The sequence below is a fragment of the Rhynchophorus ferrugineus genome, unplaced genomic scaffold, assembly GCF_030347505.1.
Source record: "Rhynchophorus ferrugineus isolate W39M unplaced genomic scaffold, kcgeb_rfMv2 rfM6, whole genome shotgun sequence".
Lineage (NCBI taxonomy): Eukaryota > Metazoa > Arthropoda > Insecta > Coleoptera > Curculionidae > Rhynchophorus > Rhynchophorus ferrugineus.
This window is the reverse complement of record NW_027472585.1, coordinates 34,064,254-34,082,195: the sequence shown is the minus strand read 5'-3', so window position 1 is coordinate 34,082,195 and position 17,942 is coordinate 34,064,254. Positions and strand designations below refer to the sequence as shown.

The following is a 17,942-nucleotide window of genomic DNA, read 5'->3' as shown; positions in this document are numbered from 1 at the left end:
TAAAACATTTTCTAAAACTTTCTCCTTTTTCAATGAATATTATATATTACAGGTCAATTGAAAAGTCGTCGGCCTACCATAGCAAAACTCATTTTTTGGCAAAATTAGTTTTTTTATTCATCAACATAATTCCCTTCAAGGGTGATAATACACTGATTGTAGCGACCCTCCAACTTTTTGATACCATTTTTGTAGTACGATTTGTCTTTTGCTTCAAAATAGGCCTCAGTTTCGGCTCTATCATCGACGAAAATTTCTTCCGATCGAGCATTGTTTTGAGATCTGAGAACAGGAAATAGTCGCTGGGGGCCAGATCTGGAGACTGGAGAATACGGAGATATATAGGAACGGTGCATTGTCTTGGTGAAGCAGCACTTTCTTTTTTTTTTCAAATGCGGCCGTTTTTCGGCGATATCGTCCTTCTATCGGTCCAATAATGCTATGTAATAGTCGCTGTTGATGGTCATTCCTTTTTCAAGGTAGTCAATGAAAATTATTCCATGCGCATACCAAAATACAGACGTCATAACCTTGCCAACCGACTGTTGCGTTTTCCCACATTTTGGAGCGGGTTCATTGTGTGCAGTTCACTCGGATGACTGTCGATTGGACTTCGGAGTGAAATGATGGAGCCATGTTTCATCCATTGTCACATATCGACGCAAAAACTCGGGTGTATTACGCTTGATCATCTTCAAACACTGCTCCGAATCAACTCGTCGTTGTTTTTGGTTAAAAGTGAGCTCGCGCGGCACCCACTTTGCACAGACATTTTTCGTACCGAAATATTCGTGAATGATATATGATGTACACGTTCGGTTGATTTCTTGAGAGTGTGCTATTTCATTCAATTTCAATTTACTACAGTCATTCCAAATCATTTTGTGGATTTTTACGTAACAACCTCTTTTGGGCGTCCACTGCGTTCATCGTCGTCGGTGCTCATTTCACCACGTGTAAACTTAGCATACCAATCCCGGCAGGTTGATTTTCAAGGGGCAGTGTCCGGAAACATGGCACCAAGCCAAGTTTTTGCTTCCAACTGTAATTTTTCCCTTCAAAAGGCAATATTTTATCAACCCGCAAAATTCTTTTTTATCCATTTTTCCACAATAACAAAAGTTGCTTCACTCAAAATGTTATAATTCACAAACTAATGACCTGACAGCTGTCAAATTTATAAACGCATCTTTTGATGGTTAGGGCTAACTAAAAAACATATGGATTTAATTCTAGTAGCGCCATCTATGTGTCAGATCGGGGCCTTTTCAATTGACCTGTTACTTCTATATTAAAGTTCTGAAATAAGGACTGAAAAAATTTTCTGAAGTGTTAAAAAAAAGATTTAAAGATGGAAACATATTAGCCTGTTGTTTCTACAGTAATTTTTTTATATTTATTATAATTGTTTTGTTTGTTTTTTTGCTCTTTCAATCTGCTTTTTTACATAAAATAAAGAGCCGATAACTTAAAAATATTTTTTTGTATGTTTGTTTGTTATTTCGCCGTTTCTAAGCCCGTCCTGTCGTTTCCATTTTCCCACAAAAGGAGCATAGTGCGAGATGTAGCTTTATTTAAAGTGTTTTTCATCCCGAAAAGCCCCTCTTGATAAAACGGAATTACAAAGCTATTAAAGCGTATTTATACGCTCTCCAACGTTTTCATAAATATTCGGACGGCGTCGCGAAAAGTCTAAAAGTAACCTTTAAGTCCTCCATCCCACGCCAGCCCAAAAAAATTGATGAGTATTGTCACATCGTTTTATGTATTTTCAAAATTGATTCCCGACCACCGCTCCTCACTCCCCCCTTCCGCGTCTCCGATGCGGAATATAAAAAAAACACGAATCCTCCCCGATTAGTAGTCTCGAATTTGTCGAACCTTTTAATTTTATTTTCGCCTCGCAAAAGTTAACCTCGTCACGTTACAGTCTTTGAGGAGGAGGAGAAGGGGAAGATGGTGTCGGCGATGGGAGAGGGACAGGTCGGGGGAACAATTTGAAATTTTGATGGTATTAGACGGCGAAGCGTGCCCCATCGAATACAAAGAAATAAAATATAATTTGGTCTTCGAGCTTTTGCGAGGGAAAAGGTTCGACTCGATCGTTGGGATCCGACCAAATGGCTGCATTATAAGCCAGTATCCAATCATATAATATTTGTTATGGGGGATTACCTTTTATTACTTAGGCCTTCTTTTTTCTCTTGTCGGGGGAAATTGGGTTATATCTAGAGCGATTCAATTTCGAATTCAATCATTAAGTATTAAAATATTTTCTTGTTTAACAGCGCCGTATGTTGCCGCCGACAAAATGTTTGCTGCTATAAAAAAGGAAACAAATTCTAACGTTATTTGTTTGTTATCAATATGTATGAGATTAAAGCATTCTAACGTTCTGAAGTACTCGCCCTCTGTTTACAGGAATTCCAAAGAGCTCTTTGATGTTGTTTAGGATCTATTTATCATAAATTCTAATTCGGTACGATTATACCGGTTCTTTTGAAATCATTCTTCATTGTCCCTTTTTTCAATCGTCTGAACTTTAATGGTAATAATGCTCTAACCATTGTTATATATATACACAATGTGTGTAGATAGTTTTATTGATATTTGAAGTAAATTTCGTTGTTTCATATTAGATAATTAATGTAAAAGATTGCATGGATAATGAAGGATTCCTCGTGACAGTGTATTCTCCACATTATGGGCGCTATTATTATGAGCGTCCATTTTAGCTTAATTTATAAGAATAAAGTATACATAATATTATAATAAAAATATTCGATTTTGTGCGTATTTTTGAATGGTGGGTATTCTTGTGGATAATTTTTGTTCATTACATTCGTATAAAATAGATACTGCTATCTATCACATATCTTATTACAAAAATCGTTAAACGCTTTAATATGTATCAATGCTTAAAGTTTTTATACATTTACTGTTAATAATTCATAATATCTTCTATTTGTCCTATGTGTTCCATTTATGCAAATTATTTAGATAGTTCCATTTCAACTGTTGCACATTACCAGTACTTCATTTATTTATCCATATAGTCCTTATCTTTTATCCATATACACTTCCACCTAAAATATATATTGCAGAAACAATAAATACACCTGGCTGATTAAAATATTGGAACTTATTAAAATTAAGATCATTCTTTGCTTATTTATTTCACTCTTCGATCTCATCCTTGCAGATAGCTCAACTTTACTTCCGCGTTTTTGGTTTCTTTGTCATTCATCTGCTGCTTTCTACTTTGTCTTATGTCCCACGTAGGAAAATCTTAATAATCTTTAGAATTACCTCTAGTTCAATGATATACTATGTCTCCAGAGGCCTATTAATTATATATATATATATATATATATATATATATATATATATATATATATATATATATAATATTTTTTATATATTCTCGAATTTTATTAATCTATATTCCCATGAAATTTTCATATATGTTGGGTTTTTTCTTTCTTCCTATAAAACCTTCCGATACAGCAATTCTCACATTCCACAGTTGTTCACTGTACAAAAAATATAAAATATGTTAAATACTATATTAAATAGTTTATATATATTTAAAGTCTCCTTTTACCAACCACTGGTTTATCTGGACTGGGCCTAAAATTTAACGTGGTAACGAACCACGGTCCTTAGCATTAAGCCTACCGACTGGCGAGTGACCAACTTTAGAAATCATCCCAGAAGACATCCGGTCTTACCCAGCCTGGTTACTGGCGTGACTGGAATCATTTTCCTTGACGGATTTTACAGTCTTGCCTAGAACATTCACAATTTTTTAACATTCACAAACATAAATTGACGACAATGCTCCAGCAGGATCCGAACCCGCGGCTATCGCAACAGTAGGAGGACCGTCCCATCGCCTTTACCACTGCGCCACCAAGCCGGCCATTAAACAGTTTCATATCTAAGGTTTTCATAACTCTTGAATAGTTCCATCAGTACGGAAATAACCGAAGATAACATAAAATCTTAAATAACACTGTTTGGAATAAAATAACTTCGTTTAATAACGTCTTAACACACTCACTTTCAGTTTTAATATCGTTTCAAAAGTAAAATATAGGAACTTGTCTTCCAATTCAAAATTGCCAGTCGGCATTTTGCGGTACAACGCCACCAAAATTTCTTTCTATCGAGTCTATAGTTGGTTTATATACGAAATGACGAATAATCTACTGTGTAAGAGGCTGGCATCGCGTCGGTCAGAGGCTAAAATATTTGTTTACGTGTTTTTCGTCGCCAAACTGACAGCTAATCCTGGTTGCTTGATTTAAGCGTATTTCGTTTTATTGGAATTTATTTGTAGTGCAAAAATGTTCGCTAAGACGATTAACATATAAATTGTTTAAATGATAACAAAGATAAATGGTAAATGAACTGAAACAATATGACGATGACAAAACTATTAGTCATTTTTGTCCCTTTCCAGCTTTACTCGTAATCCCTCCTTTAACGCCAAAATGCCCCTCCCGACGCCTCGTCTTCGACAGCATTGTAAAAGAACATTAATTCCCACTCGACTTTCAATTCTGAAATGCATTTAATCTGACAAATGCCACCATTGTCCCAGGGAAAAAAATAAAAGTAAAATCGCGTATTTACGACTCGGAATCTTATTTTTACGACCGCCTCGGCTCGTGCCATGTCTAAGTCTGTTCGCTTCGACATTTTCGTCGTCGTTTTTTTCCCTCTCTTTCCTTTTTGATTTCCCTCCGTTCGGTCGTGCTCTTCTTCGAATTACAAGAACATTCTTATCCTATTTTTAGTGTTGAGACATCGGCAAGTATTTCACTACCAAACATCTAAAAGGAAAACAACGAACGATTGAATAACATTGAAATCATTATGTAAAATTAAATATTTCTAAATTTAATGATTTTAAAATGCGTTCGGTTTCCTTCGTTTGTCTTATTCTTATTCGCTCCTACAGGAATATAGAATTACGAAAATACTTTCGTGTTATTTTTAATGTTAAAACATCAACAAATATATGTTTTAACTTATTTATATTAAACTTATATATAACTTTTACGAACAGAAGCAAAAATATTGAGTTGCAGATGTTTTCTATAAATTTCGATTCATTTAAAATAATTCCGTATAATAAATAATATTCATGTATTTCCAATTACCTTTTTTATTATTGGTAAATTATATGATACTTCATTATACTTAATTATTTACTTCATGCATATCAAAGTGAAATATATTATTTCAGTCCAAAACAAGAATGACTTTTAGATCTCGGCATTTATGATGATGAAACAGATTTTCTCAGTTAAACAAAGAAAATCTCATCACATTATGATGTTTATAGCCAGCTTTTCAGTATCAATGATTCACTGATACATTTCATCGAAATATTTTATTGAGTTGATTCACTTCTTTCCAAATAAATTTTTGGTTCAGTTTGGTTTGGTTAACTTTTTTTTTTCCAAATACTATATATAACTCAAATAGCTTTTATAGTGCCATAGCATTCTGATTATGTATACAGCCAAAAATGTCAAGCTTTAAAATAGAAATACTATACTTCTGCTACTTTCTTATTTGTTTTCAATGCATTCAGACTTAGTTCTTCGAATTTCAAAAATAGTGTTCTAAAATCGATCAGAGTTTCTGGGTAAAATTATTAATATAATTCGGCCTGCAACATATGATAAAAAAAATAGCGTTTCCTACTAATTTATCTTATACTTAATTCTGAACCATCTGTACGAATATTTTCGAATAAAATGTATTATGATTATATTATTTTTCTGTCATTTCTTTTAACAACATCATTCAAACTGCCACTAGGTAGCTCACTAGCATCATTCGGTGTTATTAGTGGTATATTCTCTCAAATCACAATAATCATATACAGTGATGTATACAATTTTAGCACTAATAAGTTCTATTAAAATATTATGAGTATTTATACTATTAAAAATGTCAACATTATTTTAATAGAACCTTAAGATATAAAAACTACTCTCATAGTAAAAATACTTATATTTTTCATCCTGGCTTTTATGATGCCACTACATCTTAATTCTTCGAATTTCAAAAATAGTCTAGTTCTATTATAAGTCAGAAAGAACAGCGAGTGTTCTGTGAAAGATTTATCATACGATCTGGCATAAGGTATATGGCATCAAAATCACGTATGTTCTTGAACCTTGAGTCATATATTATTCCAATGATTTCATAGTTTGCTATAAATATAGTTATTATTTCTATAACGCCAAAACAATGTTCAATGCCTTACGATCTCTTGAATCAATAATTTCGTGTGAAATTAAATTACTATAAAAGAAAAAATATACACTAAATTAGCATCACTAGCTTCATTCAGTGGTGTATCGTATCAAACGCTTTAATGACGATGGCATGAGATGGAAGTCCACACGTCTTGCTCTAAAATTAAATTATGTTGAGGTCTGACGATTGAGTTAGTCAGGGAAGATGTTTGATGATTCTCCTCAAATCAAGACTGGATCTTTTTGGGCTGTGTGTATGAGCTCATTGCCATCTTGGAGTATGGCAGTGTTTAGAGGCAATATTCTAGTCATAGCAGGAACTTCGTCATTGAGGATGTTGAGATATTCATTCTTGTGATTGACAGAACCAGCTGAATACTACGAATTTGCTAATTAGCTAATGGACTCATTGGACTATAAGAATTATACAGTTCGGATCATAGGTTTCTTTTGGGGCTCTCCATATATAAACCCGGCCCTTTGTAAGAAATATCCATCATTCAAATCAACCGGATCAAACGGTCATCGGACCATATCACGTTCTTCCAGTCAAGTGCAGCTTAACATTGGTTTCCATTATAAAAGGTTTCGCAATCGTAGCCATAAATGTTAGCTCTGTGGAACTCCCGCCTTACTGTCGAAACAGCATTACTCAAGTTCCTGTTGAGTTCTGCTATCATTTTGACGTGTTCATTTTATGTTGTCTGTTTTAATTTTTATGTATATATCACGTGTTCATAATATTTTGTCCACGTCTTGTACATATCACCGTGATACTGTGTACGCATTATATATAAGTTAACGTAAATCCCTTCTTGCATCATCGATTCAATTCAATCGATAATGAATTGTATTATAAAAAAAACGGTTTTACCATATTTTGATTACTTTTAATGTGCATTATTAACGTATTTATTATATATAATTTAGAGAAACATTACAACAACTGCCGCATCACCATCAGTTTCATGTAAAATGATTAAAGTTAATATCAAATAGTGTAATTCGGATTTATTACCAAATATGATAAATTATTGTCAATAAAATAATAAATGTAATCAATACGAAAGATGGAGGATAAAAATTCCAACCAACAACGTCCCTCTGCGCTCATTTTATCCTTTTTCACCTTATTTAAGTACTACTCCCTGTTGTATTTAAGTCACGTATTGGGGAAAATTACGATATATAATAAAAGGGGGCGGATTGTTCAAATTTATGAATCAATAAAAACAAAATGACCTCTCCTCCACTACAATGAATAAGATATTAGACGGAACTGTAACAAACGAAATTATGGGATAATAAAATATGACCCAGTGTGTAATCAAATATAATCAGTAACGTTTATTACTGTTATTTTTTTACGTCGATGTATTATACAATGGAATTCCAATTAGATAATAATATGTTATGGCAGTGTTTTAGATAACGTGGCAGAAATTTTCAGACACGAATACGAAAGTTTTGAAGTTGCTTAAAAGATTTATGACTATTTATAAAAAAAAAATCATAGATTACGGATTGACTTATTTAGACTCATGGCTTCGTTACTAGAGAAAATTGATTGTATTATAATTTTTCAAGATATTTTTTATTACAGTTGTGTTTTTCGGTCTTACTGTTACCTATTAGAGTTTATCTATACTCGATTTAGTGCTTAACTTAACTATCCTTATCAAACTATCCTTCTCGGCACTAAGGCGACCGACTGGCGGGTGACCAACTTTGAGACCATATTAGTGTAGCGACCTTGAGGCATGTCGAATTTTACTTAGTGGAATAACGGTCTACAAAATACCCAGAAATATAATCGCAGATGTTGAACACGGGCGGGGTGCCAGCAGCGCCAACTAGAACCCGATAACGAATAGCTGGCAACCCCGAGACGTTTGTCTAGGACGTTATTGAAGAGTATTTTCAATCATTCAGTAACCGACCATCGTTTGGTTTAGACGTGCCACCATCGACTGCCCAAGCCTCGTCAACAGGTAACACCGCTGCTATCATCGCGTTTTATCTATTTTATATTTTCCACATTTTTATATTACTTCAATAAATAGCGGTCACATAAACACCACTGTTTCATTTCGCTTTACCTCCATTCACCGAGCCATATCAATTTACCCCAAATTAGAAAACATCTAATCTTACCCAGCTTGGGAACTGGTCGCAAATATAATTTAAAAACTACTATGCACCAAATGGGATTCGAACTCGCGAATTCGTATAAATAACGAGCCATTACGCATTTTTAAAATCTCTGAAATTTAAATTCCACATCAGAGATAGTTTTTTTTTGCTGTGGGGTTTTTCATGCTAATCCAAACATCAGATTATTTTTCGAACATGTGCATAAACATTGATGGTTTCTTAGATTTGAACTTCGAATTTATTTTTCGGTTCACAAAAGCGTTTTTTATTAACGACATTTCCAAAAATATTGAAACCAATAACTATGTAAGCCTTTACAATATACATTTATAAAATACACGTACAATGATACTCATGACCTATGATAGCAGTTTTCTTTGAATCAAATAAGAAAAGTAACAACTCGAGCAATTAGGATTCTATGAATTCGTAAATTAAACGTAACAACTTCAAACGCATAAATATAACAAAAAAAACTTCGTGGGCCACAGGTGTTCCACAAAGAAGTACATTTCGTAAATTGATCCAAAGTTAATGTACACTAATAAAAGACATTCAAAGATAACGAGAGAAGATTCTATCCAATGGTAATATCACAAAATGATATTGTTGAAAAAGTTCGAAAAAGCTCAGTTTCACCCTAAGGGTCCATGTAAAGTATAGGGGCGATTAAAATCAACCGATCGTCGAAAATGGGTACTGGACGATACTAAGCCTTAAAGCATCCTTTATTGTATATAGGTCCTTTTATAAGAGCACGAACGCAATGTATTTTTTAAAATTTCACCAAATAAGCTAATCAATTTTTTATTGCCTATGCTGTACAACTAGTTTTATACTATCTAACAATATTGCTTTAGTCTAAAATGCCTTTTAACTTCTGTAATTTTGATCAATGCTTAAATGTATAGAAATCAATAATTTGTTAGTTTGTATATGTAATGTTTTAGAGGTAATTAGTTCATCTTAGCTATATTTGAATCGATACGAATACAAAAGGCATTTGTTTTCTTCTACTAACAATATCTCCAAGTTTTTAGAGTGCAATTTAGAGTGTTTCGTGTTTCATTGTAAATCGTTCTATTTCTTCACTGATTTTAGGCACCCCCATATCTTTGTCGATATTCTCGTTTCTAATATTCCCTGAAGAGTTAAAACTATTCCAAAATAAAAACTTGTCTTGATATTTTTATTAGGGTTATTTCTCTATGAAGCGTATTATTTAAATATCTAGAAATATTTAAAAGTCACTCCTATCATGAATTTTGTTAAGAATACAATATAGAAGATAACAATAACAACAAGATGAAATAAACAATAAGAAGTTACTTCACTAAAATGTATTATAATAATAATAGTATTGATTTTCATACTATTATTATAACATTATTATTAGAATACGCCGTTTACCTATATATTTGATAAGATATCTGTTTGTATAGAAGGTGTACATTTCTGTACAATATACTTAACATGAACCTTACTATTAACAACATTGATTTATTATTTATACAACTCTGACGATAACACAAAAAGAACAAAATTAATATTTACATACTTGTCGAACATGTACAAAAACAAACAGAAAAATCAGAGAAAAAGTACGTTATACGATATAATTTTGAGACCTCAAAAGTATATATTTGATTTTTCAATATAAATATTATTAAGAGTGTATATCTATTCCTTCATTGAGAAAAATATTAGCATACTTAGGAGTCATGATTCAACTTGAGTTCTTCAGAATTCGAATTGATATTGTTTGCTCATTGGTACTCATCGAACAGTTTTTCAACCTATAACAATATAGTTCTTAGATATCCAAATATGGTTGTAAACGCTTTCACATAATACTCCAGTCATTGTCGATTATAACTTTTTAGATTTATAGGATTTCTACAAATAATTATATCATTTAAGATTTATAAGATTTCTTAATAGCATATTATAATAAACGGCTGAATCACAGGAAATAATCAGTAGGAATCACATTTTCATTTTATAAACCTGTGATAATTAATTTTCAACCTTACCTCGTACATCAACTATTCTGTCTTAGAAACTGAGGAAACCTTTAAAGCGCCAGGCATTTGCATACCATTTATCTTTCCATTTAGTCTTAAATTGTTTTAAGAAGCCTGTCCTATTTTTCCTACCTGTCGTCGAAACTACTTTTATTGTTTCTAGTTTAATATGCCATTTTCCGCTCGAGTGAGACGGGGAAACTGTCGGGAATAAATTCTTTTGATTCCCAGGACGTTCTAGAGACGTGAGGATTTTTTCCTTCGGCTAACACGACAAAAGGGCTGCCGATAATCCGAAATACAATATAAAATTGCTAGTTTTATCTGCGACGTTCGTTTCCGACGGAGGACGATTCCAAAAAAGTTCTTATATATATCAAATCGAAATCGAAAGAATTCGGTTTTGTTCTTGGACATCTTTACGAGGCCGTGCTGGAAAAGTTTTCCCGGTCGCCAACTCGATTTTTCATGCATTGAATATCGTTTAAAATTGAAGTTTCGTTTTTTTTTTCGGCAGTTTTATTGATCAGCAATAACTGTTAATTATATTGTTATATCCGCGTAAGTATTATATGCTTCCATGTGGTATAATCAATTCTTTCACTTAAAAAATTGTACAATTTTCCCATCTTTCTAACAACAATGATATTGACAAGCCATGGCGCCTCGATCTGTACAGGTGGTAATCAGAATGTGTTATATCTGGTGAGTGTACGCTGGGTATAGCATACTTTCCCATTCCAGCTGCATCCTACACAACTTTTGCAACCTATGGTGTATAGCTGTTGTACAAGAAGATTACTATGCCTCTGTTATTTACTATAGCTGGTCTTTCGTTCAACGATACGTTTCACAACATTCATTCACAACAGAACAGTTTCACTATCATTCATTACACCCTGCTGATCCCAAATCGTGTGATTGCCATTTTCCATGTAAACGTTTGAAAACAATTGATTGATCAACTGGTAAGCTGTACGGAAGTTCTTTGAGATTTCGATATGAGTTTGGACGAAAACACGATAAATTTCGCAATTTCTTGTCTTGTCCTTCAGACCTTCCAGTGTCACTGATATCAAAATCAACACTTTAAATCATTTAAACCTATACCGATAATTGGAATATAACGGAGCAGCATTAATACATGTTTCTAAATGTATTTTATGGATTTTAGCAGTAAATTTCTTTGTATGAAAGAACAAAAATGAAGAATGTCGAAAATGTTATTTTAAGCGTTGCATAACTAGTGCCTGTATACACAGAGTAACTCAATAATACTAAACAGAAATTATTATTTTATGTAGAGAAATATCAAATTCATCGAATTTAACAGTTGTGTAAGATGTTTTGTTTCTTTAAATAGTTTTTTACACTAAATTTTGTTTCTTAAAAACCACTGCCTCTCTTGCGGTTAGTCAAGAAGTTTGACTCTCTTTTTTTATTAATCTCTTGGAACATCAACAATCTGCCCGTGGGCAATAAGTATTATTGTTTGATTTCGTTATATAATATAACCATCCTAACGTGTAGAAGATCACTTCAGTAAGTGATCTGCTGTATAACTTATAATCTAAATCTTATTCTAGATACTATTCTAACTTCTTTTAAAGTCTATCCTAACTTATTCTAATTACTATTGTGACTTATTCTAGAAATTATTAAATTTCACTCTATGTGTCTATTAACCAGTTCGTATGGTAATTTGCGTTTGAGTGTACGCACTTCACTGTCATCACGCACATTTAACTGTTTTTGGCGAGTGCATTGGGATGCACTAATAGTCTTTCAGAGTACTTCACACTAGCACTTCGAATCACACTCCTTATAGGTTCTGAGGGGATATCGCCTTGAATCAGTTTGTTGGACACGTAATATGGGGTACCGACGATGACTCGCAACACTTTATTCTTGAACCTCTGGAGGATATCTATGTTATTGACTCTGAAGAGAGAAAATGTTTGTCAGTGATCTTGATTTCTCTTAAGATATGATTGATAGAGCAGTGATTTCTTTCGAATATACAAGTAGACAGCTGACCCGTCAGGAGCTGGTATATCATTTAGGTTTCAAATGTTTCAACAAACGATATTAATTAATAGATAAATTAGAATATTTTGGAAAAAAAATTAATAATAAGCATCCTAATAGTTTAGTGGAAAATTCCAGTACATTTTATCAACATTTTAACAGATTTCAATTGAAAATAGATTAAACTATAATGTAACGTACTCGTAAAATATTTCCCATTTTACCTGAACGATGCGGCTTCAGATATCGCCGCGTAAGGCAAACAAGTTGATGTAATCGAACCTTCCCATTTGATTAATTAATCAGAGGGTAGAGGCATGTATTAGTTGTCACGTAAATTCGATGAATTATTGAAGAGTTTGCCGCGTCTTCGCGCCTTCCCATTCGATTGTTCATAAATCACGACAGGTGATAGGTTAACGAGATGACAAACGATTTCATTCTTCGTAAGGGGATCCTTCTTCTTATTGTCCGCGAGGATTATGTAATATTACGCTGAAGATTGATTTCGTTTCTATTAAAACATTTTGTAAAATTTCGGTTGGAAATATCAACGGTAATTAAATCAGGTTAATATTAATGCCTCTACGGGTTTGTGGTTTCGTCTTGTTCTGTTAAGTCTCTACATACGACCACTACCACAGTACGTCTACATACCGAATACTAAGCAGGAAAATAAGACAATTAAAATACATAAAAAAATATTTTAGGACTGTAATTTGACACTATCATCATCTATCCATATCCGGCGCTTGACGAGAATGTCTTCTTCTCAACTAATACGCTGATATTAACAACGCTGGGCTTGCAATATTCTATCTCTTTATAATCTTGATCTTGGCTTTTTGAAATTTTCATACAAAAGGTCGTCGGCCACAGAAGTCTTCAAGGAATTAATTTGCCGTTCACATCAAAATCATTGTTATCTGCGTTTCTAGAGTCATGAAGTCAGTGAACGCGGTAACGTATAGAAGAAATGAAAAAAGTTTGCAGTTTAAAGTAGCCGAATTTTAGCTTGTCCGACTCAATTTTATTATTCAGCAATAGACGCCGTTTCTTATTCTTCCCCTGTTTTACCAAGTACTTGAAACTCTTGCAGTTATTCTAACGGGATATAGTTCAGAATGACTATAAATGTATGTAGTTATAAATCGCAATAATGGGATCATAGCGTCACAACACGAAGTTAAGATACGAGTGTTGTATAAGTACGTGGACTAGACCGGATATATTGTTGCTAATTATTTAAAACTGATATTTCTTGTAAACTAAAGACGCAACGATCATAACAATTGTACCAAAAACGCCATTATTTAGTTTAGAGTGGGCAAAAACGTTGTTAATTTTATTTATAGTAATAGTAAAAGTATTAATAAAAAAATTGAATATCATGTATTAATAATATACTTGTTATTAAAATAGCAATTAACTATTAAAATGTGCGGATATCGCTTCAATAAAATACTTTGCCATGTTATCACATTCGTTAAAGTTTAGTGCATTTTTATGACTTTAGTCAATAATTCATATTCTTCACATTCAATAATCATAATTCAATTATCAAAATGTCCTGTGAATGTCTCTCCTGGACTAACCCATGACTTTTTTCATCGCCAGTCGCAACTCGCTACAGAAACTCCTTTTTTTAACCGTGATGTTAAAGCAGTAGCAATTTTTACTAATTTTTGGATATCAAGATCTAAAAATGGACTAGAGAATGGGGATGATCATATAAATTCTGCGTTGCGTCGATGTGACAAAAACCTTAATATATCACTTGAAGGATGTCAGATTGCTCAAGCAGAATCAGCTAAATACCTCGGAATACATCTCGATGGTAAGTTAAATTAAAAACATCATGTTAGAAAAAAACAGAGCAGATTAGACTGAAAGCCAAGTAAGCCTGGGTAGTTTCTGGAACACACTTTCACCTTGATCTAAAATCAAAGAGATTGGATTATCAGTCAATCATAACGCCAACTTCAAAACAGCTACTGATCCAACGCACCCAAAACAAACTTCTACGATTAATTATCAACGGAGAGCTACACGATGACTTCGAAATCAAATGAATATATGAAGTCATCTAAGATTTCGCCTTAAAACATGAAATAAAGTTGCTATGTCACAGCAACGTGGTAGCAATACAGCTACTGGACATCACGCAGGAAATCAGAAGATCATCAGAACCTAACTATACGAACTTCTTTAGTTTCTAAGTGTATTCTTAACTTTCGCTTAAGTAGTTTAGTTTTATTTTAATTTAGGAAATACATACTGGTATATTAATCCCGTACTCGTCTTGCTTGTGTATTAATGCGAGTACAGCAGAACAGTAGAAATAAATTAATTTATAAACTAAGATTGTACTAAGCTTAATATAAGATATAATAAATAAAAAATATATATATTTCATATCCTTATGAATCGTCTGGAACCACTTAATTTAATCAAGTTCTATGTTATCTGAACATTATTTAAAAGTTTAAGCTGATTTTTTCCAATAAGTCTTACAATTCATTGTCTTTGAACTCTTTTTGTCATTCAAATTCTGCCAATTAATACAGTTGACAATATATTCAAATGTAGTAATGTAAATTAGTAACACGTAATCTTGTTTTGTTGAATTTGACCTGGGTTTTAATTAAAATGTGCCTAAACAAGCAGTTACATATAAAAATTCTGTCGGCTCACCACCGTAGAATATTAATATTTTAAAACTATTGAAATAAAGAGGGTTTTTGACGTTAATTATTTAATGGGTTGTAAATTTCGAGACGTTCAATCGTTACGCGTTAAAATTACACGGTAAAAAGTGCGCTTTATTTGAATTAAGACCCATTAAGATTTATATTGTGCTGTAGCGACGAAAACCATAAGTTACTGCCAGAGCTAAAGGCCGGCAGCAACAAGTTGAAGGGTTGGCCACCGCAAGATAAAACGGCCGCGTTTAATGCTGACCAACGCGAAAACTTTGTTTTCAGTAAATTCGGACGGAACGAAGCCGCGTACACGGATAGAACGGGCGGGATAGTCCAATTTATATGTTAAATTGAACATTTGCCTCCACATTTCCACTATTCCAAACTAACCAGATCATCCGATAATTTACATTAACATGTTTAAAGTAAACAGCTTCGCTAAAAGACTCACCATCAATCAACTCGCTTAAAACAGTTAAAATAATGCATTCACTCATCTGAATATATATATATATATATATATATATATATATATATATATATACAAATGTATGTATACATTAAGAGAAATAGGTATAACATTATAATTTTCCGGTAACATGGCAATAGCATGTCGATATGACAATTTCATTCGGTTTTAGCAGCTCTACACTAACACCTTGCTAATCCCACCATATAGAAAGCAAGATTTTATGACTATGTACCAACCCATGACTTTTTGCACTGATGATTATCGTAGTAGTTCTATTTGTCATCGCTAATCACAAAACGCCACAGAAAACTCCTCGTTTTTGCCTACCATAAATGAAACTCGGCGTGAAAACGGCTCCAAATGTTTTATTTTTTAGTAAATTCATGTAGTAGCGATTTTCTCTGTTCTTGAAGCTTTTCCAACGTCTGATAAGCGTCTGAAAATAGAATCGAAAGTTCTTTGAGAATTTTCCAACTGTATTAGTCCTCCAGGCTGTTTCTCTATTATTAGCATCAAATCGCTATTTTTAAATCATTGAAACTAAAGCCAACATTTTGTACCTGATGGAGTAGTATCATGAGACATTTCCGAATGTAGTAATATTTCATATAGTTAATATAGTTAATTTTTAGTAAATTTAAGTATTTCTTACCACATTTGCACAATTCCATACTGATGATCATTTCGAAAAAGTATTTTAAATCTCTAAGCTCTTAGATTTTAACTCACCTACATTCACATATTCTGTACTCTTTGTTTGGTATCTTGTTGTGGTTTTGAGTTGTTTCACACTGTCCTTTATAATATTGTCATATATTAAGATAAATAGTAAGAATTATACTAAGCAAGTAAAAACTTTATGCTAATGAATAGACTGGCGAATGAATATACTCGTACTTTTTTAAGTCCCTTTTTTTAGTAAGATATATATTCTCAAAAATGTAGATATATGTAAAAACCGAAGCCGCTTGATAGTTACCATAATATATCAACTTTTGTAAAAATCACAACATTTCTGTAACGTCTGTCCTTATTCTCACACTTTCAACTGTATCTTGTTACTCTGGCAATTTGACGGTTGGAATCAGGAGGCAAATTTACCAATATATAGATATATAGAATTATAGTTATTCTTGAACATACATTTCAAGTATACAAAAGTCAAATGAAAAATAAGCCACGGAACTTACTAAAAGAACAATGCTGTTATCAAAATTTCTTTTGGTTATAAAAACTAATGTAAAATACTGAATACAATTGTTTTATAATTTTATACTGAAATAAAATAAAAAGGCGACGACAACCAGTTGAATTGTCAATTATTATGTGTTAATGAAACTTTCCCGCTGTAAAACCATTTATCGGAAACAAACCTGTCAATACAGTATACATTCCTGAAGGCATCTAAAGCACAGCAAATGATGTATAATTGACATGTCGTCTGGCAATCCACCAGTAACATTTGACGGGCAATCCAAACGCCTGTTTATTATTAGATCAACATTATACGGCGGAAATTAGATGATCTTCTGGGTCGATGATTCGAAATACGATTGGACGTAGTTTGGACGTTATATATGTTGCGTACCCTTTGTAGTTTTGGTATAATACAAGTTATTTCAGTAATGAATTTTGAAGTAAAATAAAAACAAAAATGTATTTAAAAGAAAAACTAAACTTGTACAATACAAAATCAAAATCCTACTTTTTCGGATACTCTGTGTGGTTCCAAGACTTGGACACATTCTGAAATCTATAATCTAGTCTTTCAAATGATATGCTTAAATTCTCCATGTTTTCTTCCGAAATTGTATTAGAGATGAAGTTATATAGTTAAGGTACGACAATCAGTTTTGGATATCCGAGGCCAGAATGGATTGTGGGAGACTTTCAACAGTGAGGAAATATGGTGAAGAATATTTAAAGTCGTCCGACAAAAAAAGTATTGATTAAAAAATAGACGTTTTTATGCCATATTGCTTACATGGCCACTAAGGATATTAATATCCCATATAAAAAAGACACCTTCAAAATAATCTAAAAATATGTAACAACGTAATGGAAGAATATGAAACAAAAGTAATGATAGAGATTAAGCAGAAAGTGAACTGAATAATATAAAAATAGATAAAGTTAAGAACTCTTAAATTTCCTTTCTATAGAAGAAGATGGTAACGATATTAAAGTATAAAACAAGTGGAGAGAATAGAATAAGCAAAGACTAAAAACAGCATAAGAACAATAAAAATTCTCCGTAAAGAATATATAAATGACAAAACCAACA

The 17,942-nt window shown here is 32.7% G+C and overlaps 1 protein-coding gene across 7 annotated transcripts in view; it reads left to right on the top strand.

Moving 5' to 3' along the window:
- Window positions 1-17,942, top strand: part of LOC143198090 (irregular chiasm C-roughest protein) — a 314,080-nt gene that overhangs the window by 212,716 nt on the left and 83,422 nt on the right. The gene's annotated exons all lie outside the window — the stretch shown is intronic.